At 38.0% G+C, this 10,616-nt stretch overlaps 1 pseudogene; it reads right to left on the reverse strand.

Moving 5' to 3' along the window:
• Window positions 1-8,992: 8,992 nt before the first annotated feature.
• LOC120194938 lies at window positions 8,993-9,857 on the reverse strand (annotated as a pseudogene).
• Between the last annotated feature and the right edge of the window lie 759 nt (window positions 9,858-10,616).

Below are 10,616 nucleotides of genomic sequence, written 5' to 3' on the forward strand. Positions count from 1 at the left end.
ATTACTAGACCTTTTATCTCGGTCCTCTGAAATCTTCCATTTGGTCAAGCCTTGTAGGCTCCTCTAACAAAGGCAGTGAAAAAAATATCGGTCTAAAAATGAAATTCTTGAGTGCTCGTGGTAGTCGACTATAACAGGTGTTCCTTAACTCCCTTAGTCCAACATTACCGAAAATTTCTTGCTTAGATAAATTTGACTTAATTTGCCGTTATCTGGCTAGCTGAATCCATAAAGCTGGGGCGTTTAACCAATTGCTTTAGAGGGACAACTTAACATTATAATCAGTTTTATTAAGTTTACTGAAGGGTTCATCTCATCACAAAGTCTTCGACCGGACAATAGCAGTGGAGCAAACACCGAATTGCCAAGTGTTCAAGCATTGTCATGGTTTGAATATAATCTATTCATAAGGCCAGGGCTTTCAAGTTTCCTCTATAACCAATTGCCTTAGCGGAATAGCTCAGTTTTACGGATTTAATTTGTTAAGATTGTCAAGAAGAACCTGTTATAGTCTAGGTGTTGTTAAAAGTCAAAAATTTCATCTTTAGAGTTTAATTTTCAAGCAAACTGACCTAAACTGAATTACCTACTCGACTCTTTCATTTGTAAAGATCATCATCGTCATTGAACGTCTTAAATAAAAAATATAATAATTTTCATATGCAAATGATGCCCCGTGTTGTCCGCACCTTATGAAAGGAAAATGGTATATTGGTTAATTGCAAGAGCATTGTACGGTGTTTAAGGGTATATTCTGGGTAAGGTCAAGGTCCTTGTTTTAAATCATGTTACTTCGTCAAAGATCTGTAACTTTGAACTGTTTACAGAGTTTCTTACTTCAAATGATATTCAAAGAATTACAAATTTGCAAATGTGATTCATTGCTCGTCATCATTAAAGTAACAAAAATTTATTCAAATGTTCTTACAAAACCTTGAGAAAAAGTGAGAAAAAAGTTCAAACAGAATGCCTCAAATGATGAAATGATATTCCTCACTTGGATACCCCCAAGTTGTTGAAGTCGATCCAGTTCTGGTTACGCATCTTCTGTACGACTCTTTTAAAAGCGTAACAATTCTCAATTGCGTGCCCTGGGACACCGCCGTGATATTCACAATGTGCATTCTCATCATACCACTTGGGGTATGGGGCTTCATGGGTTATACCGGATATGGTGACACTACATGGGTGTCAAGAAGTTGCTGGTAACACAATGTGCATTCTCATCATACCACTTGGGGTATGGGGCTTCATGGGTTATACCGGATATGGTGACACTACATGGGTGTCAAGAAGTTGCTGGTAAAGCTCCTTATAGGTCATGGGAATAAGGTCAAAATGCTCCCTTTCCTTCCGGGGTTCTCTGAAATCTTGTTTAGAAGTACCCGACGGTACAGCTGCAGTTGATTTCGGTTTGGAGATTGTAACACCTTTACTGGCATGGTGGATGTTGTTAATCTCTCCATCCCGCTCTCGCATAGGAGGTTTCCTATTGGCCTCCCCATCCTTAATTTTCCCCTACTTTATGGCCGACTCGATCATTTCTCCGGCCATAACCAAGTCTAAAAAGATTCCTGATGTGATCACAACCAAGTGACCGAAGTATGGAGCCTTCAGGGTCTGTACGAAGAGCTTTCGGGTTTCCTTTTCGTCCAACGGTGGATGAACTTGCACAACCAAGTCCCTCCATTTTTGTACGTACTGCCTGAAACTCTCGTTATGCTTCTTTTTCATGCTTTGTAGCATAACTCGATCTGGCATTATGTCATTGATATGCTTGTATTGTTCCAAAAATGACTTGGCCAGGTCCTTCCAGGTCTTGATATTTGATCGACTTAGCTGGTTGTACTACCGAATGGCTGAGCCCGACAGACTCTCCTGGAAGCAATGAATCAGGAGCTGGTCGTTTCCTCCATATCCTGTCATCTTTCGGCAGAACATGGTGATGTAAGCGGATGGACAACTGTTCCCGTCAAACTTCTCGAATACCGGGGACTTAAATTTCGGAGGAAGAACCAAGTCTGGGACTAGACTGAGTTCCGCGGTATCGATTTCATGGTAGTCTTAGTCTCCTTTGACTACCTTCATTTGGTCATCCAATTGTTTGATTCTTTCCTCCATCTTCCTCGCTTTGTCCTCTTCGTCCAAATCCGGTACATGGTAATAACCCGGATTGTTCTTAGGGTTAAATACAGAGGACGAGGGCTTCGCTTTTGCAGTAGATGAGTCCCCTCGAAGTTCTGGTAAGATTTCAGGTGAGATAACCACTTGCGGGGTAGTTTGTATAGTTACCCCTTCCGGTGAACCTGCCCCAGACGCACTGATCTGTTGTAGGCCAACTAACTTGGCAACAATCTGATCAACCAAGGACTCTTGGTTCTTCATGATTGTTTCCAGAGTATTTCGACTTTTCTGGTTTATCTTGTCTTCTAGCTCTTTCTGTAGTTTCAATATATTCTCTTCGATTTGTGTAATTCTGGCTTCCATCATCTTCTTCTTCAAACGAGTGTTATACGAAAGGGGTGTGTCCAACGCTTGAGGCGGTGTATCCAGTATTTGCTCCTTTTTATGAGACACGTATATGTTAGTGAATGCAAAGAAAATAACAAAATACAAAATGTCTAAATGCATGATGCATGAAATGTCCGAGGCATTGATCCAAAAATGTGCCTGTTATTCTGAATAACCCTTATTGGTGACAAAAGTGTTACGTCTGAAGAGACAGAAAACTTTTTGATGGTATAGATCCTGCACAACTTCTGACAAGTTGATTCTTCTTCCGCCTTTTTTCCCCGGTTGAATATCCCGTCGAACCATTCTGGTTCCTTTGGCTAAACTTGTGCAGGTGATGGGTTGCTTGCCCCAAAAGGGGTCTCGAAGGACTGTATCTTCGGCCTTCACTCTATGTCGAGCTTGATCCACACGAAAGCGCCATTGGAGCCCTCTATCCGAAGTTTATCAACTTGTTTATGAAATTCATCAATAATGGTCTCCAGCTTAGTTGGGGTTTCGGCACTTGTTATCGCAGTTTTCAAAAGGACTCTCCGGGTCAGTAGCATTTTCCTCGTCTTGCCCCTACAACCTTGGCCTCCGAGTGTTCTTTGACCACATCTGGGCTTATGAGCTTTTTATCTCTTTGTATTATAATCCCTTTGTCCATTAATGCAGATTATTCATGTTTAACAAACACGTTTTTGGTGGATCAACACCTCATTTTAAATGATGCGAATGATGAAAACAAAATGAAATATAACAAAAAATAAAAGGGGTTAGTGAGGTTAATTAAAATAAAAAATAATAAAATAATAAAAAAAAAATCCTACCTCACATGATAATCTACCCGAACATGCTTAATATTCCTACCCAGACACGATTTCTACCTCGCATGCTAATTTCAAACAAATCCTAACCGCATATTTGTCTAGTTCGCATGCTTTAAACAGAAAATAAAGCAAGAAACAAAGCAGCCTAAGGTTTGGAATGAGGTTTTGGGGTGGTCTCTAATTCTCCATAGCCTCCCGGTTTAGGTTCTAAAAAATGGAACCCGAGTTCTCCTTGTCGGTGCCCCCTTGGGCTTACCAGACCCTTAGTCCTAAGCTCATTACAAGTTTATGTTGACTAAGTTAAACTCGAGAGGAAACATTCCCTTATGCCCGCACGGTGAATAAATTCACACGAAGACATAAGGTATATGAATCCCGAAAGCTACTTGCTATGCTCGCACGGTGAATAAATTCACACGAAGGCGTCGCTTTCACCCCACTTAAAAGGGTTCAGAGCTCGGGTATAGAGCTAGAGATGAAAACTTTTTCAAATATCTGAAATCATTGAAAAACATCAGTACAACTATTTACTTGAAAAAAATAATCAAAGATAAATAATTGGAATCGAATAAATAAATTAAAATTTAAACTTGTAATTTTTGCTAAAAAAAGACAACCGAAAATTAATTTCGGCCTGACTCACTTACCTGTCCCCAGCGGAGTCACCAAGCTGTCGTAACCGTCTTTCGGGTGCGTTCGGAATTGGGCTTCGACTTGGATTAAACGATTAGGAGTCGCCACCGATCATTTATTTTAAAACAAATGGGTTGTTCGGATACCTTATTTCTTACCTGATCTGCGTTATACCAGAAATGTGTCGGGTTCGGGAGTCGGTTACGGTCAAGGAAGGATTAGTACCCTTGAACCGCCCTTTCGGTACCAATTAATTTGTCGATTGTCTTTAATTGCGAAAATTAAAAAATTTAAATTCAAATTTAAAACATTCGATTCGAACTATTTACCTTTGGTCAGTTGGGATTTCTCTAAAAAAGGGATTGAAAATGTTAGTCAAAGAATAATAAATGTTAAATAAATCAGAGAAAGATGTAGAGATAAAAGAAATCATTAAATCAAAAAAATAGAAAAATAAATAAATAAATAAAATAGAGAGAAGAAAAATATAACCCGATGAAATAAAATAAAATAAAAATAAGATGAATGAATAATAATAATAATGCTAAAAAACACATAAAAATATATAGTAATAATAAAAGAGACTAAATTGAAATAAAATCAAATTGGAGGGTCAATTTCAATGTAAATCGAAGAAAGAAAGAATTTCAGGGGCAAAATAAAATGTATAAAACATAATGGGGACCAAAATCATAATTAATCCAAAAAACGTAAGACACGCGTTTGAGATTACAGGATAGAGAGGACTAAACCTGACATTACCCCACTTTGGCTTGAAAACACGGGAATAAGGGGCCAAAACGACGTAGTTTCGATTCTTATATTTAAGCCCCCATAACACCCCCAAATTCCTCATTCTTATTCATTCTCGTTTTCTCTCTAAACTGAGAGAATAAAAATTTCTCTCTGGGTTCTCTCTACACCCTCAACGAAAGGGATGACCGGCCACCGCCGGACGCCGACCACCGCCGTTGCTGACCGCCGCGAGCGTCGGCCGTTAAAACCCAAAACACTCATCTCCACCTCGTAAACCCAAAACCGAAGCCAAAATTCCACAAAGTAGCCCCTAAACGCATAGATCTATACCCAAATATCTGATTTTTACCTTCGACAGCGTCTTCTCGGCTTCCCCGAGGCTCTTCGGTCTCTTTGTGTTTTTATTTTGCTCGACTGTTTTGAGATGTTATGTGGTTATGGTAGGATTTCTTTGGTTATGGTTGTCGTTGTTTTGGTACTGTTGATATCTGTTGTGGCTCTCGACGATTCTGTGTTGTTCTCTGGTACGGTTGTGGTGGTTGTTTATTGTTGTTTTTTGGCTGTTGGCTTGTTGTATTTTACGTGTTTGGTTATGATGATGTCTTGATATGGGTTTGTTTCTGTCTGTTGATGGATCTCTGTTGGTGTGGGTTCTCGGTTCGTAGCGTGATGGGTTCCCCCTTGGTTTACTGTACTGTTGGTCTCCCTCTGTCGATCTGCGGTGGGGGTATTTATACCTCTATTGGTGCTGGTCATATCCGATGGCCGTGGTAACAAACCCGTCGTTGACCGAGGATTTCGGGATGGGTCAGTCCCGATTTCCTCGGCCGGAGATCTCGCGCCGTTATGACTGTTGGCGTTCATGCTTCCTTGACTTGCGGCGCTGACTAGGGTTGGTGACTAGGGTTTCCAAACCCTAAACCATATTGGGTTGGATCATGCCCAAACATGTTGGACTCGTTGGACTTATTGGACCCTGTAACAAAATAAAAAAATAAAAATAAAATAAGTAATAATAATAATAAAATAAATAAATAACAAAAGGTAAATAAAAAATAAACTAAAAAAACAGTTTCCAAAAATCTATATAATATATATTTTTAAAAATATTTTAAAATTATATATTATATGTTTTTTTAAAAACGTTTTCAAAATTATATAGCTTTTAAAAATGTTTTTAAAACTATATATTATAAGTTTTTGAAATGATTTAAAAACTATATAATATATATATGTTCTTCAAAATATTTTTTTAAAAACTATATATATTTTCAAAATGTTAAAAACTATATAATATATATTTTTAAAAAATGTTTTAAAAATTATTTATTTTCAAAATATTTTAAAAACTATATAATGTATAAATGTTTTCAAACATGTTTTTAAAACTATATATTATATATAGGTTTTAAAAATATTTTTAAACTATAATATATATATATATATATATATCTATATCTATATATATAAATGAGACGAAAATGAGTGTCTACACCAGGCATACGGTTTGACTTGGAATACGGTCACCAATTTGGTTGGGTCGAAGAAAAAGAAGAAGGGTTGGGTTGAAGAAAAAGAAGAAGAGTTGGTCAAAATGATTTAATGTGGTCAAATGAGATTTCAACGGTTTTATTGTGGCGGTCAACGATCGAAATAAGCAGATAGCAGTCCAGCTGTGATTCCCGCCACATTTGTTAATGGCGGTTAACGTCAAGTGATCAATTTGTAACAAACAATAATATTAGTGACCGATTTATGATTTTTGAAATATTAATGATAAAAAAATTGTACTCAAATATTAGTGATCATTTACGTAGTTTACCCTTGTTTTAATAACAGTTGGTATTTAATTTGAGATAAATGGAAACGGGGTCATCTCACCCGTGATTGTGCCCCGTGCCACGGATCCTGTCTCCCAAACCAAAACTTGCTAAATATTTTATTATTAGTGAGTTTTGCCAATGCAACAATTCAATATTTTTAATTAACTAGATTACACGCACGTGTTATATTAAAGTAGTAAATGTTCGGAGATGCTGCCTGCTATTTCTTTGATTGTTCGGAGTTGCTGCCTTCTTGAATGCTACTACTTTAGTTTTGGTTCCCAAAAAATTAAATCCTAGCTAGTCACATTCGGGAGTCCAGAACTATCTCTTGTTGTAATATTCTTTACAAGTCATGTTTGTGGTTGCTCTCCGAGGTGTGCTCTCAAGCTTGATTTACAGAAAGCTTTTAATTTGGTTGATTGGGGTTTTCTTTTTTCTATCTTGGAGGCTTTGGATATGCCGAGGGTAATGATTCGTTGGATTGAAGTGTGCGTAACTACGCCGAAGTTTTCCATCTCGTTGAATGGGGGTTTAGTTGGTTTTTTTAGGGAGCAAAGGGAGGGTGTTAGGGTGACTCCTTGTCCCCCTACTTGTTCGTCATTGTGATGAATGTCCTATCTCGGTTATTGTAGTTGAGTGTGGTATATTTCGTTTTCATCCGAAGTGCCACAGTATTAAGCTTACTAATCTCTGTTTTGCGGATGACCTGCTTGTCTTCTCTAAAGGAACTGTAGATTCAGTTTTGGGTATTTGTGAGGTCCTGAAGTTGTTTTATAGTATTTCAGGCCTCCAGATCAATGCTAGTAAATCTGCTTTGTTCTCTGCGGGGATTGATGAGAATACTTCGAAGGAGATCACTGAGGCTACGGGAATTGGCTGTGGTAAGTTACCCGTGCGGTACCTTGGGGTCCCTCTCATTGCAATGCGTCTCTCGGTGAAAGATTGTGTCATTCTCATTGATAATATCGCTGCTAGATTACAAAATTGGAAAGCTGAGACTCTTTCTTATGCGGGGCGGATGCAACTTATTCAGTCAGTGATCTATAGTATTAAGAACTACTGGAGTTGTCAGTTGGTTCTCCCAGATGCGGTCATTAATTGGATTAATCAGCTTTGCTCTAGGTTTTTTTTGGAAGAGCGAGGATAAGACTGCAAAGGGAGCGAGAGTAGGATGGTGCTCGATTTGTTATCCGAAATCGGAAGGGGGCTCAGTCTCACAGACCTGAAATGTTAGAACCATGCGTGTTTTTTGTCCTTTATTAGGAAGGTTTTGTTCAAGGATGGCTCGATTTGGGTTGCTTGGATAAATTCTTACATTATCAAGAACAATTATTTTTGGAATCTTTCTTGTCCTCAACATTGTAGTTGGACTTGGAGATCGTTGTTGCATCTTAGGGACAAGACGGGTTCGGTGTCGGGGTTATTGACTCTTCTGTCCATTTTGATGATATGGGGAGAGATTCGGAGTAAAAAGGAAAAGGTTCCTTGGGAGCGTTTGGTCTAGCATCCGGGACATATCCTTAAAAATTCTCTCGTTGCTTGGATGGCGTGTTAGATAGGTTGCCTACCAAAAGTAGGCTTATTTCCTTTGGCCTTGACATTGAAGGTGGTTGTGGGCTATGTGTGAATGATGTGGAAACTAGAAATCATTTGTTCTTTGAGTGCGAGGTGTCTCGCTTGGTTTGGCAGGATATTCTTGGCCTTTGCCAGGTTAATAGGGCGGTCATGAGTTGGGAGGGTGAACTCCGATGAGCCTGTTGTAATCTGAAGGGTAAGTCGTTTCGATCTTGGGTATTGAAGTTGGCTTGGAACTGTCATATAGCTAATGATATGGAAGGCGAGGAACCACAGGCTCTTTGCTGGGCAGGTTATTACTGTTCCTGAAGTGGTCGGACGGATTAAAAACATGGTAAAGCTGAAAATGTGGGGTAAGCAGGTTGATGTGAATAGCGAGGTTAGTTTAGCGAGGTTCAAATTAATAGTTGGAATTATTAATTCAAATTAAAAGAATCATAACAATGTTTACTTCAATAAATGAACAAACAAAATATACTCCCAATTCTAATACAACAACTTCATCAGCCATTTCACTCCTAATGGAAAACATGAAGGGCTCGGGTGAAGGCTTCAGCGTTAGTCGCGGCTGGTAACTGCATCGTTTCTAGTTTGCAGTCAACTGAATGGAGCAGACCAATGTCGGCACTAGTACTGTTGTTTTTGTGAATGGAAATTCTGGTGATAAGGTGGAGCAACACATTTTCAAAGTCCTCCCCATTGCTCCATTCCCATATCTGTGGCTTTATTAGACTCGTGTTTTCGCAAATCAAGTCCCAAACTTGGAAACCCTTGGCATTACATAGTCTCCTGTACCAAGCTTCAAACTTGGGCAGAAATCACCCAGTCCATCACCAAGGTAGATTATCGTTTTCTTCTGGTCCTCCACGTATAGAGAAACTTGTATCTTTTCAATCACAGCACCCTATATTTCAGAAGAAAAAAAAGAACTAAACCGCATATATTTAATCGATTACATGACAAATAAGTTAAGATGATAACATAAAATAAGTTGCAGCTAATCATACTTTGGAGCTTGCATTTCTTGTACGTAAATTTCCCAAAATAAGTTGTTATATATGCCTTGCACATATTTGGAGGGCAGCTGGGGTGAACACACCCATGACCATGAGAAGATTTGTTGAAATCATGGTGAGGGAATATCCTTAGCCCGCCTTCTTCATCCACAAAACTAGGATTCGTATGGATCTCTGAAAAACATTCTCTCAAGCCCTGATGCTCCAAAATCTTCTCGATGAAGAACGTGTTTGCATCGCTCACTATCTTCAAGTCACATCTGAAAAACAATAAAACTCTTTGTAATTTTCCTATTCAAGAGAGAAAACCAAACCTACAGAAGAAAGGTGAAGTATAAACGAAGAGAGAATGGATACCCTAAAGCATGAGCTGATTTAATGGCTTCGATGATTCGAGGGTGTATCGGAGTTCTTTTCAAAACAGCTTCAATATCCCCAATTCTTGTTCCTTGGGAAGGAAGTTCTTTCATCATCCGATCCTATAATAATTTATCAACCAAATCCCGTTGGTTGATCGGAAATAAAGAAAAATATTTAGAAACCGAGAACACGCAACGTGAAAGACAAGAAAGCAAAGACTAACCATGAGAGAGTTCCATGGCATGGTAGGAAGAAGTTGTTCGAACAACTCGGTGGCGCCCAACTCATCCACCACCCAATTATCGCTATCACAATCGATAATTGTTTTTATCGAAATCGAAAATAACAACAATGCTTGCACCTGCCATTTGATATTATGAACCAAGGAAAGACGAAAATATTACGATCGGAAGGCTTATCTATTTGACTGAGGTTTTGCGCTTTCAAATGACGTGATATGTGTACAAGGAATGATACGGTATTTATACATAGATGAGAGATGCTTTGGCCCCAAAGCCTCGCGCGTGATTATGAAGATGAAGGGCTGTGATTTGTTGACAAAGGTGATCTTCGTGCCACGAAAGTTCTGAAAGGAGCCGGTTTCCTTCCTTTCTTCTTTTTGGGGTTGGAATATTGACCTTTGATTTGCCGACTTATTCAAAGATAAAAAAAGTTGTCAATATAAGTCTAATATTGTTGACCATATTTTGAAATTAGTCAGGGCATCAAAGGCTGGGATATTTGGAATATGCCAAGTCATATTCCTTCGCAGTTGAAAAAACAAAGGTATGGAAAGAATAGCCGAAATTTATTTAACTTACTTTATACAAAGTTTAATCCAAATTTATTTTATTTTATGTTAATTCAATATGAAACAAATGATATTTTTTTTAGAATCATGATCATTTTTTTTTCTAAAAAATATTAAATATAAAACTGTAATTCTCAATTGAGTTTAGTTGTATTAGCGTTGTTATTGACCTAACATATAAAAGTATGTAAGATTAAGAATGTCTAAACACTTTATATTTATTTATTTATTTTTAAGATTAAGAATGTCTAAACACTTGATATTTATTTATTTATGATGGAATAAAAATTGATCTGATGTAAATATTATATCATTT

This window comes from Hibiscus syriacus, unplaced genomic scaffold, assembly GCF_006381635.1.
Source record: "Hibiscus syriacus cultivar Baekdansim isolate YM2019G1 unplaced genomic scaffold, ASM638163v2 tig00117005_pilon, whole genome shotgun sequence".
Taxonomy (NCBI): domain Eukaryota; kingdom Viridiplantae; phylum Streptophyta; class Magnoliopsida; order Malvales; family Malvaceae; genus Hibiscus; species Hibiscus syriacus.